Raw genomic sequence first — 17,513 nt, forward strand, 5'->3', positions numbered from 1 at the left:
AATAGAGAACATATATTCTCTTCAAATTACAGGTAATGTACAGTGTACATTTCAATAGTCGTCAATGCATATATTAGTTCGCATCCTTAATTGGTCAAACTGCTTGTTATAGGTTTGACTTAACTATACTTAATTCTGCAAGCAATTAAAAGCTTTTTTATAAACATTATTCTAATTTTTTGTATTACTTCATATGTGATTGACTGGTGGCTGGTTTAGTGCCAACGCGAGGAAGATATCTCCTGATACATACAGTAATCTGAGTTGAATTTTTGTGCCAACGCGATACTTCTTAAAGTAGTTGGAAACTTGAATTACACATTATCGTTATTCCATTGTCGCCTTCAATCAGAGATTTCTAATTACTTTCTGGTCATAAATGATATGTATGACACCATATATGATAAATGAGATATTGTGTTATTTTAATTCAGCCAATTGTATATACATAATGGTATCCACGTGCTATATTTTGGTTAGTTTGCACATTATAATTATGCGATTTTGTTATGGTAAATACTCGATAGATATATTGATAAACCAATAACTATTTTGGCTAATTTTTACCTTACGTATTAACCCGTTTTATTCAATTGGCTGCTTGTTTTTCTTATCTGATCTCGACAAAAACAAACATAGAATTTCTATAATTAGTTCATAGTATAATTATCTCCATGTTCATCAGTTCTGCACTAAGTGTTTCCAATGTTTGTAAAAACGAGTTATGAAGAAAACTGATTCCGTGTATGGCCGTCTTAAAATCATTCCTTTGAAGACAGGTTTTTTTCAAATAACAACAACAACTAGGAAGTGTCGCAGACATCATCTCCTCTTGCTGCAGATCATTATCTTCATACAGAATCTGTATTTTAGAGTTATTGAGTGTTATTTTGTTTGTAGGATGAACTAATTAAAAAAAAGCGTTATGTAACATTGATAACACTTACAGACCAAAGACTATTTTATGTCAATTTCTTGCCATTGAATACTGTATTATTAATTTAGATGTAATAAATTGAGATAAAAAGAAATATAAGCCCGATTATTTGTTTAAGAAACACATGGAGTTACTATAATGTGTTCTCTGTTTATGCTTGCGGGAAAGTTATATTATGCTGGCAAAGCATTACGCAAAGCAAATGAACTTACAAAGGTAATAGTACTACTGTGAAATATAAATTCCTGAGGACATCATAAAAGAGCCTTCCAAAATACAATGTGGTTGGGGGAAACAAAAAAAAAGTTTCAAACTCTCATTTACAGTAAAACATTTTTCTAAAATTACAAAAAGGTGAGAAAAGTTAGAAAAATGCAAAAACGATAATCTTAGTATGGACGAGCTCACCACAAAGCAACGGGACATTTCGGCGCCCGTAGCCTCCCCTTAACTTATTACACGTTTGCTAAAATACAAATGCAGTTTCAACCAAAACCCGATCAAATATTTCGCAAAATTCGTGTCAGCTTAATATTAAATTTTAAAAAGACATAAAAGTTCTCTTTATAAAGAGTTGATGTTAGATACTTCATCAGATGACGAAGATTTTCTGTAAACTTTTGAGTACTTTTTATGCAGCTCTTAACAGACAATACTCGTACCTTGTACAGCTGTACAAAGACAATACTCGTACCTTGTGCAGCTGCACAAAGACAACACTCGTACCTTGTGCAGCTCTTAACAGACAATACTCGTACCTTGTACAACTGTACAAAGACAATACTCGTACCTTGTGCAGCTCTTAACAGACAATACTCGTACCTTGTACAGCTGCACAAAGACAATACTCGTACCTTGTACAGCTGTACAAAGACAACACTCGTACCTTGTGCAGCTGCACAAAGACAACACTCGTACCTTGTGCAGCTCTTAACAGACAATACTCGTACCTTGTACAACTGTACAAAGACAATACTCGTACCTTGTGCAGCTCTTAACAGACAATACTCGTACCTTGTGCAGCTGCACAAAGACAACACTCGTACCTTGTGCAGCTCTTAACAGACAATACTCGTACCTTGTACAACTGTACAAAGACAATACTCGTACCTTGTACAGCTGTACAAAGACTATACTCGTACCTTGTACAGCTGTACAAAGACAATACTCGTACCTTGTGCAGCTCTTAACAGACAATACTCGTACCTTGTACAACTGTACAAAGACAATACTCGTACCTTGTACAGCTGTACAAAGACAACACTCGTACTTTGTGCAGCTGCACAAAGACAATACTCGTACCTTGTGCAGCTCTTACCAAACAATATTCGTACTTTGTGCAGCTGTAAACAAAAAATACTCGTAAAATGTGAGGCTGTACACAGACAATATTCGTACCTTGCGCAGCTGTTTACAAACAATACTCGTACCTTGTGTGGCTGTAAACAGACAACACTCGTAGCTTGCATGGCTGTAAACGAACAATACGCATACCTTGTGAGGCTGTACACACACAATATTCGTACATTGTGCAGCTGTCAACAGACAATACTCGTACCTTGTGCAGCTGTACACAGACAATATTCGTACATTGTGCAGCTGTCAACAGACAATACTCGTACCTTGTGCAGCTGTACACAGACAATATTCGTACATTGTGCACCTGTCAACAGACAATACTCGTACCTTGTGCAGCTGTACAGGACAATACTCGTACCTTGTGAGGCTGTACACAGGCAATACCCGTTCCTTGTGAGGTTGTACACAGACAATACTCGTACCTCGTGCAGCTGTTAACAGACAATACTCGGACTTTGTGAGGCTGTACAAAGACCATACTCGTACCTTGTGCAGCTTTAAACAGACATCACTCGTACCCTGTACGGCTCTTAACAGACCATGCTCGTATCTAGTGCAGCTGTACAAAGACAATACTCGTACTTTGTGCAGCTGTACACAGAAAATACTCATTCCTTGTGCAGCTGTTGACAGACAGTACTCGTACCTTGTGAAGCTGTATACAGACAACACTCGTATCTTGTGCAGCTATACACAGACAATACTCGTACCTTATGGAGCTATATACAGGCAATACTCGTACCTTGTGCAGCTGTATACAGACAATACTCGTACCTTGTGCAGCTGTATACAGACAACACTCGTATCTTGTGCAGCTATACACAGACAATACTCGTACCTTATGGAGCTGTATACAGACAATACTCGTACCTTGTGCAGCTGTACACAGACAATACTCATACCTTGTGCAGCTGTATACAGACACGACTCGTACTTGTGCAGCTATATACAGACAATACTCGTACTTGTGCAGCTGTACACAGACAATACCCGTACCATGTGCAGCTATATACAGACAATACTCGTACTTGTGCAGCTATATACAGACAATACTCGTACCTTGTGCAGCTATATACAGACAATACTCGTACCTTGTGCAGCTGTACACAGACAATACTCATACCTTGTGCAGCTGTACACAGACAAAACTCCTACCTTGTACGGCTGTTAACGGACAATACCCGTACCTTGTGCAGCTGTATACAGACAATACTCGTACCTTGTGACGCTGTAAACAGACATAACTCGTACCTAGTTTGGCTGTAAACAGACAATACTCGTACCTTATACGGCTGTTAACAGACAATACTCGTACCTCGTGCAGCTATTAACAGACAATACTCGTACTTTGTGAGGCTGTACAAGACCATTCCCGTACCTTGTGCAGCTGTAAACAAACAAAACCCGTACCCTGTACGGCTCTTAACAGGCAATACTCGTACCTAGTGTAGCTGTACAAAGACAAAACTCGTACCTTGTACGGCTGTTAACGGACAATACCCGTACCTTGTGAAGCTGTACACAGACAATACTCGCACCGTGTGCAGCTGTAAACAGACATAACTCGTACCTCGTGTGGCTGTAAACAGACAATACTCGTAGCTTGTGTGGCTGTAAACGAACAATACGCATACCTTGTGAGGCTGTACACACACAATATTCGACCTTGTGCAGTTGTCAACAGACAATATTCGTACATTGTTCAGCTGTATACAGACAATATTCTTACCTTGTGCAGCTGTATACAGACAATACTCGTACCTTGTGCAGCTGTACACAGACAATACTCGTACCTTATGCAGCTGTTTACAGACAATACTAGTACCTTGTGCAGCTGTACACAGACAATACTCGTACATTGTACTGCTGTACACACACACTACTCGTAATTTGTGCAGCTGTACACAGGCAATACTCGTACATTGTGCAACTGTACACAGACAACACTCGTAACTTGTGAAGCCTGTTTACATACAAATCTCCTTGTGCAGCTGTACACAACCAATATTCGACCCTTGTGAGGTTTTAAACAGACAATACTCGTACCTTGTTTTGCGAAACACAGACAAAACTAGTACCTTGTACGGCTGTAAACAGCAATACTCGTACCTGGTGCAGCTATACACAGATAAATATTGTACTTTGTGCAGATTTAAAAAGACAATACTCGTACCTTGTGCAGCTGCACACAGACAATACTCATACCTTGTGCAGCTGTACACAGATAAAACTCGTACCTAGTGCAGCTATACACAGACAATATTCGTACCTTGTGCAGCTGTACACATACAATACTCGTACCTTGTGCAGCTGTACACAGAAAACACTCGTACCCTGTGCAGCTATACACAGACAACACTCGTACCTTGTGCAGCTCTTAACAGACAACACTTGTACCTTGTGCAGCTGCACACATACAATACTCGTACCTTGTGCAGCTATATACAGACAATACTCGTACCTTGTGCAGCTGTACACAGACAGCATTCGTACCTTGTGCACCTATACACAGACATTACTCGTTCCTTGTGCAGCTGTACACAGACAATACTCGTACTTGTGCAGCTGTATACAGACAATACTCGTACTTTATGCAGTTGTAAACAGACAATACCCGTACCTTGTGCAGCTATACACAGACAATACTCGTACCTTGTGCAGCTGTAAACAAACTATACTTGTACCTTGTGCAGCTATACACAGACAATACTCGTATCTTGTGCAGCTGTATACAGACAATACTCGTACCTTGTGCAGCTATACACAGACAATACTCGTACCTTGTGCAGCTATACAAAGACAATACTCGTACCTTGTTCATCTGTACACAGACAAAACTCGTTCTTGTGCAACAGTACACAAACAATACCCGTACCCTGTGCGGCTGTAAACAGACATATATAAGCACAACTGGACATATTTTCTTTATTTCAAACCCGCGACCGCCTTTGTACACACCAATGGATAGTGTTTCCTTATTTCAACACTGCGACCGCCTTTATACACACCATTGGGCAGCTCTTCCTTATTTCAAAACCGCGACCGCCTTTATACACACCATTGGGCAGCTCTTCCTTATTTCAAAACCGCGACCGCCTTTATACACACCATTGGGCAGCTCTTCCTTATTTCAAAACTGCGACCGCCTTTATACACACCATTTGGCAGCTCTTCCTTATTTCAAAACCGCGACCGCCTTTATACACACCATTGGGCAGCTCTTCCTTATTTCAAAACCGCGACCACCTTTATACACACAATTGGGCAGCTCTTCCTTATTTCAAAACTGCGACCGCCTTTATTCACACAATTTGGCAGCTCTTCCTTAGTTCAAAACCGCGACCGCCTTTATACACACCACTGGACAGCTCTTTCGTTTTACAAACCGCGATTGCCTTTATACACACCACTGGACAGTTCTTCCTTATTTCAAAACCGCACCTGCCTTTATACACACCAATGAATAGCTCTTCCTTATTTCAAAACTGCGACCGCCTTTATACACACCAATGAATAGCTCTTCCTTATTTCAAAACTGCGACCGCCTTTATAAACACCAATTTATAGCTCTTCCTTATTTCAAAACTGCGACCGCCTTTGTACACACCAATAAATAGCTCTTCCTTATTTCAAAACTGCGACCGCCTTTATACACACCATTGGGCAGCTCTTCCTTAGTTCAAAACCGCGACCGCCTTTATACACACCACTGGACAGCTCTTTCGTTTTACAAACCGCGACTGCTTTTATACACACCACTGGACAGCTCTTTCGTTTTGCAAACCCGCGACCGCCTTTATACACACCATCTGGAAAGCTCTTTGTACACACCAATAAAATGCTCTTCCTTATTACAAACCCGCGACCGCCTTAATACACACCACTGAACAGCTCTTCCTTTTTACAAACCGCGACCGCCTTTATACACACCACTCGAAAGCACTTCTTTATAACAAGCCAACCATGAAAATGTTCAATATTTCAAAACGAGTTAACGTTTGCTAATTTCTAATGATTGAATGATGATTGAATATAGTCGAAATTCGATTTTTTACGTCCGAGGTCGGCAAAAATCGAGTGTATTAATCCAAAATCGATGGTCACTATGTACAGGAAAGAGATAGATATGTACTAGTATTATTAAAATGACAAATACGGCAATTATCGGAAGATTTATTTGAAATTGCTAACTTACAGACAACATGTTTTGTTATACTACTTCAGCCCATTTTTGTTTTGTTTTTAGAGTTATGTCAAGAGTAAGTATTGAAATAATGCGCAGCGAGTCCTTAATATGCAATCCCCTACTGGGTTAAAGGATTAATGCTTACACGTTGAAAGATACAATTGGCAGATGCATTTTGTCTCGGGGGATTATATAAGAATCGAGCGCCTCATGATATCAACATATAATCCGTGAGAGCCGGACATGACCTGAAATGTTTAACCAATGACCGGTTTCATATTATATCTGACTGGTTAAAATCACATTAAAACACGCCATAAAATATTATATTACATTTTAATACCTCATGTTCTTTTTCTGTCGCTGTTTAAGCATAGCGTTATGGCTGGACGTCAGCAGGGTGAAATCGGAGCTAGAATACGAACATTCGCATATCGTTATAGTAGTACATGCGGATGTATAATGGGTAGTGCAAAACAGCATGGTCAGTGTGGAGAATGCTGTATTTGCAACGAGGAAAACGGATGTTTGTGCATTAGTTAAGGGAGACATCAAAAGGAAGCTCTTCTTTAAGAAACGTTACTCCTAACAACCGAAGCCGAATATGAATTGAAATATAGAAACGTAATTATGTTTTGATGACAAGCTAATAGCACTCCAAGAATGAACAACGCGATAACTATAAGTGAAAAAAAAAAATGAACATACACACAAATTGGTAAATTATTCCTGCAAATTTTCCAAGACAATTTGAATGGTCAAGGATGGGCAATATATGAAGATTTGGGAAAAGTGAGCTTTCTACCCACTCTAGCTTTGCATTTGAAGTGAAAGAAATGCCATGAACAGTAAGTCTGAATGCAACAATACAACAGAGAATACAACTTTACTTCAACGATGACTTTTCCAACCCTAGACACCATGGATGTTTATATAAAAGTATGCTTAAGCTAAAGCAAGATTAAATTTCAATATTCAACTGATTCCCTGAGTTCTGTTATTCTCAAAAAATTGTGTGTTAAAAGTATTGCACTAAGAGTGGTATGGCTATATTGTTTTTAACGAACAATGTGTCGTTATGAGGCACCATGCACGTACTTGAATTTCAGAGAACTGAAGAAGAATATTTCTGGAAATTGCCCACCTTGCGTTTAGGCTTGAGACTTAACATCAACGTTTTTAATTTTGTAAATTTCATTAAATAGGACTCTACTTTAACTGTTTATATAATAAGGATTTGATATCAAAATGCGTTAATCTTTTAAACGGTTCAATTTTTTTATTAAAGTTTTTTTGTAAGCAAAGTATACGATTACCTTCTTAGGTCTTCAAATAATTTAAAACATACTATATGTAATTAATTTATTTTTCTGTTGTCTTCAGATAATGGCCAACAGTTTAACTCGCCGAAGTTCCTTGCGACAGCCATGCGTCTGTCCATGCCAGGTATTGGCCCCACAGACGAAGATATTCTTAACGACGTGGAAAAATATGGAGGTTTTGACGACGTGTCGCCTTTCGCGTATATCGATGAGGGCGTCGATTCGTTCTCGAAGTTTGCAAGTAGAGATTTGCAGTCTCGGGGTCCAGGTCAACTAGAGAAGGAAAAAAGATACGATGAATTCTTGGGAAAGCGTGCGGAGCAGTCTTTTAAAGATATCAACACATACAAAAGATATAACGAGTTCGTCGGAAAACGGGTTCCCGAAAGTCCCTTGCTTTCGAAACGTTACATGGAGTTCCTTGGAAAGAGATCGCCCTCGACAGCAATGAGAGTCAGATATCCATACAAGAAGTAGACTTGACTAGAGTACCTACTGTTGGACCAATATAACATATAATGTTTAATATTCTAATTCATATTAACCCAGTTAGATCGACTTTCGTGTCATAATATCCATTGAACTTTTTTGAAAGTCTTAACATGTGTGTGAAAGTGTTTCGCTGTTATTTACTATTTAGTGCTGTAATCATAAATAAATAAATGCCGTCTCTGGATTCAATGCTGTTCATACTATTCCTTTTGACATCTTATTATTTTTATTAGATATTAAGCATGAGTTACACAAAAAAAATCCAAGCTATGTGATCGATATTATTATTTTTGATATTATTATTATTTATTTATTTGTAATTATTATTATTATTATTATTATTATTATTATTATTATTATTATTATTATTATTATTATTTAGTTTACCTTAGTAAGACCAAATGGAACAAATGTGACTTTGAGGCGTCGTTAATCAATCGTTAAGTATTTGATTACGGCTTGGAAAAGGGCATTGGAGTCATAAGGGAATCACCAATGCTTGACCAATATGTATATAAGTAGATAACAAAACGCCACAAATAAAAGTGTCTATATGGATTTAACATTATTTTGCAAATCGCTGATAGTATGGGAGGCACACCGACACTCATGTGTTTAGTTTCAGACTGTTTACAGCCCATTAAGTTGTGTCCATGTTTATTTAAATGAGAGAAAAAAGAAAATCGCTTAGCACATCTTCGATGAAGATCAGACCAGTGGATGTGGTTTCGTTATCGGTTGTCAACTTAATATTTTCTTATTCCTTACCCGGATATCGTTGATCTTAAAACGTAGTACACATGTACACGTAAACACAGCGTGCAAGCAACGCATCGCAACCTTACATATATTTTGATACCGCCTTGGCACGGTCAATTATCATTCGCTCGTGTCGAAAAGGTTTCCAGTTTTAACAGTCTGCTTGTCCAATATGTATTAATGATTAAGAAGTAGGTAAGTTAGAAAACGCGACGTCAGTATTGAATTTGTTTTCAATGTTGTTCCCTGGATGGTCACGTGATCAAATTGGAACAGCCAACATTATTGTCGTAAAATAAAACTTAAAATATGTTTGATAAAAACAAATATGAAGAAACAATTGTATAAAATGATTAAAGAAAATGGACATCAATATGCAAAAAAAACGTAGGTCTTATACCGTTATTACAAACCTTTGGACACATTGAATGGATATTTAATAGCTTGTCATTAAACTAGTAGGCTACGAGTTGCTTTTACATATTTGGTTTACGAACCTTAGGACTCGATTCATCAAACACAGAAAAACGTTTCGGATGATGATTTATTTATAGTAATCTGATTGGGTAAACTTGACAGTCCATTACATATAACATTATCAATAATGTAATGTAGGATCTATACGTAACTAAACTGTGCAATAAGCATGGCCCTATCAGTTGTCTTATTACCCCCCCCCCCCTTTTCTTCAAATTAATAATTAATATAATTTAACTTTCAATTGAAATCTTGTATGAAAATAGCAGTGTCGGTATGATTATTTTGTTTAAAATACTTTTAAACGAATAACTTCTTCGTTAAAGTATGAAAAGTATTAGTATATAAAGAAATCGGCTATATACAGCATTAAGAAAGTCACGTAATATATGTGATATAAGCTAGCGGCAAAGATTTTAGCAAAACGCATGCTATAAGTCCTACCGAAGATTATATCAAGAACAAAAATATTAAAATACGACTTATAGATGACGTCATAGATCATACTGATCTTTATAACAAAGAGGGTGCGATTCTATTTTTAGACTTCAAAAAAGCCTTCGACACAGTAGCACAGTAGAATGGCCTTTTATGGTCGACATATTGAATAAATTCGGCTTTAAGGACTCGTTTATTAGATGGGTTTAAGACTCTTTATTGCAATATTACGTCCAAAATAGCAAACAATGGATGGATATCAGACTCATTATATTTACGACGAGGCGTTCGACAGGGCTGCCCTCTTTCTGCTTTTCTTTTTATTGTAGTTGTTGAAGTTTTATCAATTAAACTGAAACAATGCGAAACATATGAAGGTATAAAAGTTAAAGAAAACAACATTAAAGTTACCCAACTTGCAGACGACACTATCTTATTTCTTAAAAACCATGTAGAACTACCTATTGTTTTAGAAATAATTGATACTTTTGGAAAACATTCGGGTCTTAAACTTAACAAGATGATAAAGCTGTTACATTGTGTACAATTTACTATAAAGCATGTTAAATCTCTTGGCGTCTACTTTGGTTATAATAAAAATGAATGTGTAAACCTAAGTTGGACCGACAAAATCGAAAAGTGTAAGCAGCTAATTAACACTTGGAGTAAACGAAACATTACATACTTTGGAAAAATAACGGTCATTAAAACCCTACTTTTTCCCAAACCTGTTTACTTAGCTCAAAATATTGTAACTCCCGATTATATTTCTAAGATAATTAATTCAATGATCTTCAAGTTTTTCTTGAACGGAAAAAGAGATAAAATCAAACGTAAGACAGTTATTGGTAACAAACTTGAAGGTGGTCTAGTTATGCCGGATTTCAAGTTATTTTCTAAAATCATGAAAATAAAATGGGTAACCCACCTTATCAGTATAACAAGCGCAAGCTGGAAAACAATACCATCTCTTATGTTTGACCAATTCGGCAAGAACTTCCTCATCTTCTACATGAACATTGACTCTATCAAGTCCTTACAACCAATTACAAACAAATTGAGCCTTTTTTTTATAAAGACTTACTGTCAATATGGATCCATTTTTCTCAAATGTCTGTTCATCAAGACAAAGTGTCTAACACATTTCATAATATTAGAAAGGAAATAATCTGGGGTAATAAATTCCTAAAATGTTACAATAAAAGTCTCTTCTTCAAAACCTGGATTGATTCAGATTTGATATTCATTAATGACATAATTTCAAATAGCGGTGACATAGAAACACATTTAATTTTGAATAATCTTAAAAACAAAACAAATTGGATGGCAGAAATTTATATTTTAAAACAATCTATACCAGCTTGCTGGAAAAATATTGTTAAATCAAATGAATCATCAAATACTAGAGTTAACACAAAGCTAGAAATTAAGTTTCAAAGTAAACATAAGTTTCAAAGTAAACATCTAACCAAAAAGACAAATAAAGAAATTTACCAGCTTTTTATTAGGCAAGTTTTTGAAAAACCGTCCATTCATGGTTACTGGAATCGCCGGCTTCGAGAAAAAGTAGAATGGAAATCATGGTATTATATAAATCATAAATGTATTGTTGACAATAAAGTTCAAAATTAAACTGTTATATAATCTTGTGGCAACTAACCTGAATTTATTCACGTGGAAATTAAGAGACTGTCCTTTATGCATATATTGCCATGAAGTAGAAGATTATGAACATTTTTCATACAGTGTTCTACTTTATCCACTTTTTGGAAACCCATAAATTCCGTGTTTAAAAATGTGGTATAAATAAACATCTCAATAACATAAAATACATCTTGGTAGGCTATAAGATATACCATAAATAATATAATTGCGTCAATATTGTATTCAGCCAAATTTGCTACTGTATTTATAAAATATACTTCATCAGTGATAGGAGGGCATAACACATTGTTATTTTGAATCATTTATTTCATGGTTTGCTTACTTTACAGAGGTTCTTAAAGAAATAAAATGTGAATGTTTGTTTTCTGGATGAGTTTATTAGCAACATTAACTACATGATTTAACAATATATTGAAGATATGTATATTAATGCCAGTTCTATGGATCTTTATATATGTAATCTGTACGATTGTGTATTCTTCTAAAGAAATAAACGGACTGTGAGTAATTGCAGTTCCAAAGAGAAAAAAAGTCACGTGATATGTAAATGTAATACCGATGTGTGCGCTAAATTTAGACTTCTCTTTCGATTTTAAGGCATGTTTTTTCATTGCGATAAATACAATTTTCGATCAAATGGGGGTTACAAATGTCATAAAGGTGAAGAGAAGTCATTTTAATATACATTTATTTCGATAGGCTTAGATTACTAAAAGATGCGGGGGCTTTAAACATGTAGGATAATTGTGGTTAAAGTTCGATAAATAAATGAATATTATTATTATTTCTATGCTAAAGGAGTTAAAAGATCAGAACAGAACAGAAAATTCATTGTTGACTTAAGCATAAACAGCTCATCGTCACATTACACAAATAAAGAATATCTACAGTCAGTCAATACATAATGCGTTTAAATGATTTTTGTAGTATATATAGCTTTTTAAGAAATTACTAAAAAACAAACAACGTGAACCATATTACTTACATATCAGCGTGAATGATGGTTGATATGAAAGAGAGAATGTTCAATAGTTTTTTTACACTGAAACTATGTATTGAGAACAGCAATAAAATGAGAGATGAAAAAGGAAGCAATATTGCAGTTATAAGGGGCAAAAAACATATAGATCACAGATATATCAATTGTGAAAAAACGCAACAGAAAACAAAACAAAAAGCATGTAAAGAGGTAATGCTAAAGGCTTTTAAACAAAATATTGTTAATTTAACAAGTGGTGATTTATTATCAGTTTGCAGTAGAGAAATAAATTTACTAGGATATTCTGAATAGTATCTTCTTATGTAATTTCTACGAACATCAGCATACACAGGACATTTTGAGACAAAATGGTACTCGTCTTCATACTCCTTTCGGTCACAAAAGGTACACTTTCTCTCACTTTTTACAATATCATCATGTCTCCCAACTCCAATATTTAATCTATGGGACGATAGTCGTAATTTTGCAAGTACTTGTCTGTACTAAATGTTATCTAATTTATAAATATAACTTGAAACTTCGTACGTATATTTGAGATCTTAATATACATATAATCAGCTACAAGTTTCCATTCCCACTCTCCAGTCTGTAATATAAATATCTCGTAACCTATTTCTAATCAAAGGTACAAAGGCAGGATAAAAACCCACACATCATGAAATCCCAAAAGTTGTATAACATCTCGAACGTTTTAAAGCCAAATTTCTATCAGCAGGATTTCTCTTAATTCTTTACCAATGAGTGTCATTCCAATACAATCATCAGTTTTGCTTGTGAAGAATGGTTGAATAGTGAAGAAAATGGTTAATAATCTGATTTTATCGTTCGATACACAGCGGAAACCGACCAAGCTCACTGTATAAAGACAATGGGTTTGTTGACTTTTTCACTTTAAGGATCCATTTACAAATAGTTTGTGCACTCTTTCCAAGCACTCATATTTCCCACATCCCAAATCCTCCGATCCATAATTAAGTAAAGACAAAAGATATGAATCAAACAGATTAAACATAATTTTTACTGGAACTATAGTTCAACAGCTTTTTGGATTGTATGCCCAAAGCGGGTTATATAGTTATCTGATCTTCTGTCCGTCCGTCCATCCGTCCGTTCCCAAGGTTTCCAATATTTGACGAATGCTTAAGCCCAGTTTTTAATCTTTGTAGGCAGTCTGGTCATGGCCAACGGATGAAACCTATTGCTTTTGTGGTCAGTGGGTCAAAGGTCAAGGTCGTTTTGACCGTAAGCTGAAAATACACAGTTTCCTATCAATAATTGAAAACGCTTAGGCCTAGAGACCTCGAACTTGGTAGGGGTCCCTCACACATGACAAACACCCTAACAATTTTAACGTCAGTTGGTCCAGGTCAGTGTCGTACGTGTAGACCTTGAGCTGAAAACTCGATTTCGTGCAATTACTGAAGAAAGCTTGTATCCAGGTACCTAAAACTTGGTATACTGGTGAATATCATCTGCTTTCTTTAAGTCAGTTTTCAAAAACATTCGCGGCGTCTTTGATGCTTTGCATCAAAATTTGTCTTGTTATCTTGTATGTGTTACTGTTCGTAAATGATTTCTAGACATGTTCCAGATGAGAAGTTTGTAAGAACGGTAATGTGTCCTGTCAATTTCCATTAACGACACAACATATACATCTAAGAGCAACTTCATTTTTAAGGGTTCTAAAGGCTGAAATACATTTGTGACTGAAGTTTTTTCCTCACTCCGTTATAAACTTGTATGAACGTATACTTAATGTAATGTAGCATAACAGCTAATGACTGTTAAGGAATCGCAAAAATGCAGTGTGTTTAAAGGACCAAACAAAAATAACGTTCAAAACATCAAGTTAAATATTTTTAAATCATGTCGCTTTCCTATGTATTAACGTATGTTTGATAGCTGAACAAATATCACAAAGGAATATTTTATCAGATTTTAGTATAATTATACAAAATTAGGTAATTTACATGTACATAAAATTATAACCATTTCATAACAATTTGGAAACAACATGTATACGTGTTTGTATCGATTGCCGGACATCAAGGAATCGTGTTGAGTATATGGTATATCTGGCTTTGATCCGTCTCCACCACCTGCCACAAATATTAACAACTAGACATAAATGAGGTGATTTATTTTACCACTTTTACTTGAATAAAGTCTTAAGGCCACACCAAATTAATAACTTGTTCATCGGATTTTTCCGCACCTATTTCTTCAGAAAAGCAAAAAAAAATAAAAAAATTATCACTTGCGCCCGCACCATCTAAAAAACATAGTTATTTTGTTTACGAGCGCTAATTTGTTTAGTAGAATGTAGCCTTTTCCCTTATAACCGCCTTTTTCGATCGTAACAGCAAAGCACCGGCTTAATCATGCAGCCGCTCTAATTAGAGTCAATGAACGATATAGATATAGACCCGAATACAAGCGGCTAGATGATCGAGACTAAATTGGCAACATGAAAACATTTATTTCACTTCCTGATTCTTGAAAATTACGTCAACAAATGACAATTCTACCACCATTTAAAGTTTGATTAAATTTTGGACTAATGTGTTTGTTTTAAATTGGCTCCCGCTAAAAGTAAACGTATATATACTGGGCAAGAAGTGCTGAATTTTATCGTGAATGACAGTGATTATCCAAAGTTTGAATTTGGTTCGGACATGTTTGACGGGAATTCGGATGACCGTTACAGTGAAAAGACAGTTTACAATCGGTCATCTATACCTACTATACCTGTCCAGGTAAAAACTTCAGGTGTGTATTTTAACTTCTTCGTTGTTTTGCTGTTAATATAGCAAATATGATGTATTTTTTGTATTATTTGTTTCCTTAAAAAACATACATTTGATGATTTATGCATGTTTGTTTTTATTTTGCTACATATCAGAGTATAGTGTTTATTGAATTCATATGCAATGCATGTACAGTAATAGAAAAATAAATTTTGGCCAAATAACGAGCACCACCTTTCTTGTTTTATCATCAAACTGTTTCAGTAATGCATACTACATTATAATACAATGAACATTTATGTATAATATTGCTTATTAAAATTTCAGATTCGTCAGATGCAGCGGATCATGAAATACCTGTCCCCATGAGACAACGAGGACGTGCTCGTGGTGGAGGCATTGGTCGCCGATGAGTCAATGTTCGTGGACAGTAGGGTGACGCTTAAAATTAACCTGACTGACATTCATATGTGCTTCTTGCAATCCCATGAGTGTTACCATTCACACAAAAACATCAAACAAGCTTGATTGTGTATATTTTGTAAATATTAGTCAAAAAGGATAAAAAAAAAATGGTGTCAGACTGTGTGATTAGAAAAAGGTACATCACACTTTGTGTTGCAAATGAATGTTTGTAGATTTTTTAGATGTTCGTGTGTATATCTAAACTATTTATGGAAATCATTCAAGTGTTGAATATTTATGCTGATTGGTTTTTGTCTATGAAAAAAATATTGCATATTCTTGTATATTCTTGAATTATTTTTTTTGCTATATATGAAAATTGACACAATCAGTATTTGCAGTACAACAGAAGTAAAAGTGTCTTTTGTATATATGTTTATGTTTTCTATTACTTGTCTAAATTTGAACAAGATATCTAAAAACAATAAGGAAAATCTGCATGTTTAAAAAAGATTGGCGTTAAATTCTGAGAAAGCCTAAAATCAGTCTGGCGCTGGCTGGAATTTTCTGTGACATCTTTTCAGCTGATATGGTTTACAATACGGTGTAGGTTTTTTTGTAAATTCTCTTCCAGAACTTAGATGGCTACCAAGGCCAATCGTGTAGTCAAAGCAAGAGTGATAGCTGTAGTTTATATTTGATTGCAAATGCCTATATTCATTTTGTGAGTTATTTTTCAAGTCACCTTGTCTAGTCATTTCCATGGCATGAGATATGACAATGTATTTTAATAGAGAATTAAGTTCTCCTAAGGAAAATTGGAAAACCTAGTTAATAGGTTTTGATATGCCATTGGGCAGGCAGGTGGCTGTGACCATTGGCGCTTGTGGCCAGGCTTTAACTTAGCCATGCATAGGGTATTTTGAAAAAAAACTTTTCGAAAAGGTTTAAAAAACTGGAAAACTATGGTTTTGAGTTCTCTCATTTATGAAATAGTTTAAAGAAATACTTTTGCTTGATCTCAAATAGCATTTGTTTTTTGGGAAAAAATCCGATGAACGAGTTATCATTTTGGTGTGGCCTAACATATTATTACAAAATATGCATGATAAGGACAACCCAATCCCTCGTCATGCAAATACGTTGAACCTTTTATTGGCTCATTTAAACTTGTGATATGAGAGTTATTAGGAGAGATGTTAATAATGAACGAAACTCTACTGTATTTCCGGTTCACATGTCAAACTGCTTGGAAGGAGCAGTCCAGAGTGACACAACGGGAGTTGGAGGAGTTGTCAGAAAGCCGATATGTAAAGTTTTTTTCCCGAGGAGCAACCGGTTATCTACTCCATGTAGGAGGGGCAATCGTGATGACAGGGGAAGCGAATCGAAACGCATGTGTGAAGCAGTCACCCTAAGTAGTTTATTTATTATTTGAACTCCCTGATAAACATACACAAACGTTTGATATGAGAAAAATATCATGGCAAATCAAATCAGCTGTGTTTCTTTCATGCATTTACAATATAATAGCATATTGTTTGTGGTAACCGTTTTAATAAATTGAGTCAGTAGCAGTGAAATACAAAATAACACGACTTATACTTTTTTGTATGAAATAGAACAGTTGGTCGTTGTAATTAAATATTGAGTCTTTGTTTTTTAAGCTATTACGTAGATATTTTCCAGTTAGTTGGGCCAGGTCTTACACGTCCAATACATCAGT

Source organism: Mya arenaria, chromosome 14 (assembly GCF_026914265.1).
Source record: "Mya arenaria isolate MELC-2E11 chromosome 14, ASM2691426v1".
Classification (NCBI taxonomy): domain Eukaryota; kingdom Metazoa; phylum Mollusca; class Bivalvia; order Myida; family Myidae; genus Mya; species Mya arenaria.